This window comes from Cupressus sempervirens, chromosome 9, assembly GCF_028749045.1.
Source record: "Cupressus sempervirens isolate cs-2001-9-10 chromosome 9, ASM2874904v1, whole genome shotgun sequence".
In the NCBI taxonomy this organism is placed as follows: Eukaryota; Viridiplantae; Streptophyta; class Pinopsida; order Cupressales; family Cupressaceae; genus Cupressus; species Cupressus sempervirens.
Window position 1 is genome coordinate 805,500,365 of NC_143126.1, and position 9,381 is coordinate 805,509,745.

Below are 9,381 nucleotides of genomic sequence, written 5' to 3' on the forward strand. Positions count from 1 at the left end.
CGGTCAAAGAAGGACTAGTGCTTGACATGCTTTGGAGCTTGGCATGGTTTGGGAGCTCAGCATGGTTTTTGAAGCTCAACATGGTTTCGAATCTTGGCATAGTCTATGGGACTTATCATGGTCTTTGGAGCTCGACATGGTCTTGGAGCTTGGCATGGTCTTTTTTTACTTGGCATGGTCTATGGAGCTCGGCCTTGCTTAGGAATTTGGTGCTTGTTGCAGGTTGTATAACTAATTTTCCACAATGACTTAGAGGATGCAAATTTCAAGGATTAAAAAGGGCCTAGAGTACTAACTACAATTTAAAGCACAAGTTCTAATTCAATTGGACTAGGAGATATCGTGATTTTACTTGGATATCAATTTTGGGCATTTAATTATTGTTGTTGGCTGACTTGTGGCATTTAATTTATGTATTTGTATTTAATTTTTGTTTTGGGAAAACTTGCGGCTTAGATTAGTATAAGTAGGGGTTTTAGGGAAGTTTTTAGTCATTATTCATCCATTGTGGAGAAGAGGAGGAGCTTGAAGAGCAAATTTGGAGAAGAGCTAGTAGTTGCAGCTTGGAAAACAAGGAGATTGCTTGGGGGGCTTGGGAGCACAAGTTTAGATCTTCCTTGGGGGTTTCTACCAGAGTGTCGATATGGACTAGCTAGTGTTTGGATTGGATCTTGAAGGATCTTGCAAAACTATTACTTGCTTTGTATTTGGTTGTAACCAGGAAGACCATATAGCCTAGCACATTGCATGTAATCAGTTATATTTTATGAATACATTATTATAATTTGGTATTAGATCTTGCATTATTGTTTCTTATTATTGTCTTTCTATTGTGTGGTTATTTGTTGGGGGCTAGGACATCTCCTTTGGAGATTCTCCTACCTTTCACTACATCACATACTCCCTCATAATGTAGAAGGATACTCAGAATCTCAATCATTAAAGATATTCACTTCAAGATCATCACTTTATTTTGATCATAAAATGATTAATGAATTCTTATCTACGCAATATTTTATAGCATGTGTAACATTCTGACCTTCTTTTCCCACAAGAACATCCTCAAACAAGTATTTATCTACCCATGAGGGTCATGGAACATCTCCTTACTAAATATGGTTCAAGTGGAAATAAAACATTGGTTATTATTCCCCCCACAATGTAAAATTCCCACTCTTATATCTTTTAACACTTTTTACATCACATCAAATTTGATCACTTCTTTCTAAGTTCCAACTTTCTCTTTTCATCCATTTAAGCTCCAAACATTCACTAAGCTTAATAGTAGTAGCAGGCATGTCCTTCCATTTCCTTAAACTTATCCATGATTCTTAATCTCCCTCTTTTTCCTACAAAAACATTCTCAAAAGAAAGATTAAGGAAAAATAGCTCCTAAAACATAATTATATTTATCATTAATATTATCATGATTCACATTTTAACTTATATTAATCATTATATAATTTCCAATATAGTAAATTTCAAATAAATAAATAAAATTATTGGAATATTTAAACATATACATACATACATACATACATACATACATACATACATACATACATACATACATACATACATACATACATACATATATATATATATATATATATATATATATATATATATATATATATTCAATCTATACTTTCAATATATTATTTCCATAAAGAGAAAGTACAAATAATAATTTACATACCTTATTGAGGCCTATTGTCCATCACCTTAGTATGGACTTTTTAAATATGATTTTGGAAACTCATTTAGTTATATAACTATTCAATTATAAAAACAAAAATATGTTATTAATATTATTTCACAATTACAATAGACTATTAGAATCTTACCTTGATTCCCAAGTCTTTATATTAGTTCATACCTTACTAGTACCTTTGATCTATTATTTTATGTGTATGTATATACTTCAATAAATTATTAAAGTAAGGGAGATTAGATATAACTTATCGTAACTTACCTCATTATGTGTGGCCAACCAATATTATATAATCCAAGGCATGCCCCTTTTCATACATGATTAGATTTTCTTACCAATGATATAGCTTCATGCACTACCTGCCATATATATAGCTGAATTTAGATCTGCACTTTCCTCTATTCCCTTAATCATCAGGTTGAGCCAACGAGTGGGGTTATACTTCATTGAATGTAATTGGGATGATCCATCTTCCATGATGTACTATTTGATCTGACATATATCATCCATGTCAGATGTCATTATAGGATTGAGTCCATACTATTTATACTTTTCATGTAAAGTATTTATCTTAAGACTTTTTCCTTTTAATATAGAATCATTTTTGTGTCCAATTTCCTTATCAAATGGAGTTCAATTTGGTCTATCTATCCCAATATAAAGAGCACATAAACACATCTTGCTAATCCTAACCAATACTCCAAACTGATGCAACCCTCATCAACATCATTTATTAGAATCTTCTTGCTACAGAAGCCCAAAAGATAGAGGACCATCCAAGTGAGCCAATCAAATAAGAGGTGGAATCCACACAATTATTACATTATGTGGAATTTGTAAATTTTGATTGAGCATAGCATGTTGAATGGATATTTCTTGAAACCTTTTCTTTCTTCCACATATTTTGCAAAGATATCCTTGTTAATATACTACATGTGTTGACTGAAGCAAATCTGCAAGTTGTCATCACATATCCATGTAAGGATAGTTTTATCATGGATTTATATTGAAAATGGATAATAGGATATTCTAGTATGGAATCCCTTATCAGCTACTAATGTACATAAATTCTGAATGTCCAGCTTGTGTTGGTATGATGCCAAATATATCCTCTGCAGTTTTTGTTTATTTGTTCTCCTTATATTTTTTTTTTCTCTACATATAATACCTGATAATATTAAGGTTATATTCCCATCCATTTCCAAGATGGCTATTCTCTTGGTGTGACTGAGCAAGGTTGAGTATCCAAAATTTTGACTACTGCTAACTGAGACTAAGCATAGTGTAAGTTTTAATAATTCTCTTCTCTTTATTGATAGTCCTTTGAAATAACCAACAATTTCTATGACACTACACTTATATTCCCTTTATATGTTAAATGGTGGCTCTATAAGCCTTGGTGTCAATTGGAGCCTATGTTTCCTTGAATCCTACACATTTATTCCTTACTTGTGATCTTTTCTTTTGTTTGATTGATTAGTTTTCTTTGTATGTCCTCCATGTTTCAAATGATTCATCCTATAGTACCAATTCCTCTTTGTAGATATTATTGACAATACTCACAAATTAGTAAATAATACTCTTAAATACATATGCTGAAATTAACACCCTGATTACAAGCGACATTTTTACAACTATAAATCTTGAGCTTTTTTTTTATGCCCCTTGTTGTTGACTATTGATACTAGTTATCACACAGAGTTTTATGAAAATTATTAAATGAAATATATTCTCCAATACATTCAAAGTCTGACTCTAATACCATGTTAAGTAACATGGATCATTTTCTACAATTGTACTAACATGGTCATTGTGATTGATGTCTTCTAAATGTAGATTTGAAGACTCATAAATGTGAGATGAGGAGACATGTCTCATAAAGATACATATCTCTATAATTAATCATCATTAGTTAAAATAAATAACCATATGTATAACTCATCTTTAAGAATATGTGTAATATATTATTATATAATAATATATAATGTGTAATATATATTATATCACATATCTAAATATATATTATATATAGAATATTTATCTTAAAGATGACTTACCATCAACAAGGTAACTAATGATAAAATCAATTCAACATAAGCTACAACCTTAACACTGACTACACCTATGCTTAGGTTGTTATACCAAGGGTTGCATGGCTAAGATTGATGCATTATGAAGTAAATATTGATGAAATGTTTGTAGTAGTAACAACATTACTATCAGAGGAAATTGATAAGAATTATGAGCCATTTGACACATATGAGACTACAAAGATTAAGATGTTGATGGAGAAAAAGGTACCAAAGATGGACATAAAAAGAAAGAAAATGATAGAATATTTAGATGGAAAACTTGGAGAGGAGCCCCTGTAAATCACTAAAGAAAAAGGGGAAGACTAGGAGACTGATGATGAAGGTGATTAATCTAAGAGTAAGGAATTGTTGGTTGTTAAGCCTCAAGTACCAAAAGGCAAAAACATAGTAGTTGTTGGTCCTAAGGTCAACATGTAATGAGCCTTGCTCAAACTAGTCACAAATTACCCTAATTTTCTACTTGTAATAAATGGTTGCAAGATCCACAAGGAATATAATTCTTTATTTCATCTGTTAATGCACTAAGAGAATAGGATGCATCTACAACCAAGACATCTTTACAAGATCTGAATACAAACCAATATCAAATCCAAAACTGTGGTATCATATATATTAATAAATGCTTAGTTTTGATAAAGACTAACACCTATAGTAGTAGCATATAATATGCATGAATAAATAGGAGAAACTTGGTTCTTGAAGTCACTTTGAGTTTCCTCTGACAGTGCAATCAACATCTCTAGGTATTATGCCCTAATGACAAGGTAATACAATGTTCCTACAACAAGATCCTATAGCAAATGCCCTACTTATTCTTCCTCTTCACACCTATCCATTGGCCACAAATTCAGCACAACGAAGTGACTTTAATACCACCTCCAATCGGCAATAATTCAAGTGATGTTTCACACCCTCAAAATTGCTATCATTGGGAGTTTTCATTCCCAAAGAAAAATTGAATATCTGCAGGCCCTTGGCTCTACAAATACAAATGAAAATGTTAATAACAAATCCAAATGCCTTCCCATGAGGCTCTCTCCTCTATTTATATTATTCTTGCCTCCCTTTCTAGAAGAATCACAAGTGTTGTCTTATCACACTATTCTAGAAACTTCTTTTTTTCCAACAATAGATGAGTTGTGCTTCTCAAAAATTCCCTAATATTAATTTAATTAGATATAAATTCATCTTTTTAATTTTTAAATTATTTAATGAATTTATAAGAAATCAATTTTATTATTTCCACTTAGCCTTCGAAGGATGAAAGGCTAATAAATCTATTGTGAGGCTAAAGAGATGGGGACATTACAGTTTGCCCCTCTGGAAATTGTTTGTCCACAAGCAATCTCAACTATAGATGTTGCAGAATCTCTTCACTTTCCCATGTAGCATCCTCAATAGGTAGGTTCTTCCATTTAATCAAATATTCTCTAATGACATGGCTTCTCAATTTCTTCTCTCTAAAATCTAGTATAGCCTCTGATATCAAAATCAACTTACCCTCATCATCTAAGGGTGGTAGAACCTTAGAAGGAGCCACATGATGTACCAATGCCTTCTTGAGGCATGATACATGATAAATATTGTGCACTTTTCTATCCGCCAGCAACTCTAGCTCATAGGCCACTTCACCTACATGCCTAATGACCTAGAAGGGTCCATAGTATTGTGGCTTGAGCTTCTCTGCACCACTCTTCTTGAGAGTAGACTATCTATAGGGCTACAACATCAAATACACCATGTCTCCAACCTCAAAAGATAATTCCACTCTCTTCTAATCTGCATGTTATTTTTGTTGGTTTTGTGCCTTCTAGATGTTTTCACGAAGAGCCCTCATGATATCCTGATTTTACTGTAACATGTCTCCAGCACTAGGCACTCTACTATCACTTATCAACAAATCAAGAAAGCTAGGAGCCTCATAACCATACAAGGCCATGAATGGTGTCATCTAAATAGAAATATGGTAAGTGGTATTGTAGCAGTACTTTTTCCACTTAACCCATCCTTTTTGCTGCCCAATGATATAATTTTTGAGGTACCCTTCCACCTATTTGTTGACTATCTCTGTCTATCCATCTATTTGAGGGTGGTAAATAGTACTCAGAGAAAGCTTAGTCCCACATAATCTAAAAAGATCTTTCCAAAAATTGCTCATAAACTAACTATCTCATTCGCTAACAATGTTTTGTGGTAATCCATGCAATCTAAACACCTCAAAGAAAAATAGTTCAGCAACCTATGTGGCTGAATATGAAATAGTGATTGAAAAAAAATGTGCAAACTTGGTCAAGCGATCAACCACCATATAAACACAATCCTTTACTTGCACCTTTGGCAACCCTATGATGAATTCCATAGATATACATTCCCACTTCTTGTTTGGAATTGGAAATGGCTATAATAAACCAGCAGGATATGTATGGTTCTGTTTGTTCTACTGAAAAACAACACATTCTCTAACATATCATAGAACATAAAATTTTAGACCCTTCCAAGTGAACCTCTCCCAAATCTGTTGATAGGTTTTGAAATACCTAGGATGGCCTACCAATGGTGAATCATGAAATGACCTCAATACTATGTTCTTCACTTTGGATCCTGGAGTCAAGAAAATCCTCCCCTTGTAAATGATAAGATCATTCACCACCATGTACCTATTATCCTGTAGTGACCCATCAATAATACTTGAAGCCCAAGAATCCTTAGCATATTTTTCCACAATGAAATGACTCCAATCCTCTAAAACCTTAGCCATAGAGCTCAAATTTGGTCAGCAAGACAAGGCATCAGCGACTCTATTTTGTGAACCTTTGACAAAAGAAATGTCAAAATCATAATATTGCAACTTGCTTACCCACTTTTTCTAACGGTCATTAAGATCTCACTACCCAAGGAAATGTCTCAAGCTATTATGGTATATTTTAACAATGAACTTACTACCCACTAAGTATTGTCTAAACTTGGCCAATGTATGCATAATGGCCAACATTTCCTTGTCATATATATTTTAGCTCCTCTCAAGGCCCCTCAACTTCCTGCTTTCATATGCAATTGGATGTTTGCCTTGCATAAGGATAGCTCCAATCCCCTCACCTAAGGTGTCACACTACAACTCAATGGGTTTAGTGAAATCGAGCAATGCAAGCACTGGGCAAGTAGTCATAAGCTGTTTGAACATCTCAAAGAATTCCTATGCCTCACGAGTCCAATCAAAAGCCCCTTTCTTAGTCAAATCTATAAGTGGTGTTGCATGGCAAGAATACCCATTGACAAATCTATGATATAATCTACATAAACCCAAAAATCCTCTAAGTTGTGTCAGATTCATCAAAGTAGGCCACTCAATAATTGCCTTGACCTTATCTAGATCCATCCAAACTCCTTATGCACTAATTGATGTAGGAGCATCTTGGATTGCCTTGTTATCCTACTCATTTTGTTCACCTAGTAGTTATTTTATGTGCCTAGCAGTCCTTCATGTGCCTAGCAATTCCTTCATGTGCCTAGCAATCCTTCAGGTGCCTAGTATTTCCTTCATGTGCCTAGCAGTCCTACATGTGCCTAGCAATTCCTTCATGTGCCTAGCAATCCTTCATGTGCCTAGTAGTCCTTCATGTGCCTAGCAGTCCTTCATGTGCCTAGCAATTCCTTCATGTGCCTAGTAGTTCCTTCATGTGCCTAGCAATTCCTTCACATGCCTAGCAATTCTTCATGTACCTAGCAATTCCTTCATGAGCCTAGCAATCCTGTTTTCTTCATGTGCCTAGTAACCCTGTTTTCTTCATGTGCCTAGTAACCTTATTTTCTTCATGTACCTAGTAACCCTATTTTCCTTCATGTGCCAAGTTACTGTAGCATTCTTTCATGTGCCGAGTTACCCAGTGTATGCTGAGTTATTCTTCATGTGCCGAGTTACTTAGTGTATGCCGAGTGTTTCTTCATGTGCTGAGTTACCTAGTGTATCTCGAGTTTTTCTTCATGTACCAAGTTACCCAATGTATGTCAAGTGTTCCTTCATGTGCCGAGTTACTCAGTGCATGTTGAGTGTTTCTTCATGTGCTGAGTTACCCAGTGTATTTTGAGTGTCAGTATTTGGACGTGATTCTGTGAGCTAACTTGTAGGATTTATTTCATTCATGACATTTATGTTAAGATATTTTCTTGGGATGAGTCTAGACCATTCTTGAGTTGGCCTTCCTCTTATGTAATGATTCTAGAATGATCTATAAGCCATTTTGGCAAGTATAAATAAAATGTTCAAGGTTAGAATTAGGCAAGTTTTAGAGGGGGCAGATTAGAGATTAGAACTAAAAGTGTGAATTTGTTGTTGGATCTTTGTAACTGAATGTACTGTAATTGATCATAACCCAAAAGGCCTCATAGTTGGGCATGTATGAAGATATTTTGATGAATCAATAGAATTATTTTCTCTTCTCTCTCTTTTGGTTTCTATTCTTTGTGTTTTTTTATGTTGTGTTAACTCTTGTAGGGTGGTTTGGGTAGTTGGGTGAGCCTTTGGCCCTAGTTATTCATCCCCTTGCCTACATCACTAATGATGTGACCCAAATACAATAATTCTATCATGCCCAAGTCACATTTAGATTCCTTGGCATATAGACATTCCTTACTAAGAATACCCAAAACTATGTCAAGATGTGCAAGATGCTCTTCCCATGTCTGGCTATAAACCAAGATATCATGAAAGAAGACTAACACAAATTGCCTCAACTGTGAATGAAATACCCCATTCATAGTAGACTGGAATGTAGTAGGGGCATTGGTTAGCCCAAACTACATAACCACAAACTCAAAATGTCCACAATGGCAACAAAAAGTTGTCTTCTCAATATCTTCTTCTATCACACAAATTTGGTGGTAACCTAATCTTAGATCAATTTTGGAGAAGTACTTGGCACCATGAAATTCATCAATCCTTGGAATGGGGTAATAGTTCTTGATTGTTCTCTTGTTAAGCATTCTATAATCAATACACATCCTTAGAGTACCATCCTTCTTTTTAACCAATACTACTGATGAAGAAAAAGGTGACTTAGTCTAATATGCCCCATAGCTAACAACTCCCTGATAGTTTTTTTTATCTCATCTTTAAGCCACTTAGGGTGCCTATAGGGAGTGACTATAATAGGCTTAGCACCCTCCTCCAATTCAATGATGTGTTCTATCCCTCTATCTGGAGGTCTACCAGGTGGAATCTCACTAAAGACTTTATCATGCTTGATCCTCAACTCTTGTATATCAAGATGATAAACAAATTTCTTTTGCTCTTCCTATGTTGGCTTCAAAACACAACCTACTGCCCACTCAACCATGTCATGATTCAAGAGATGGTCCATTTTCCTGAGAGAAATAGTCTTCCAACTAGTGTCTCTAAGTGCTTTCAACACATGAGTTTTCTCATCCATCTCAAATCTCATTTCCATCTCACAGAGGTTGAGGGTGAATATTCCCATGTCATGTAACCATGTCATTCCCAAAACCATATCTATGTCTTCCATGCTCACCACATAAAAATCTGCCTTGAACTCATAGTTATTCAAGTGCATGGGCAAT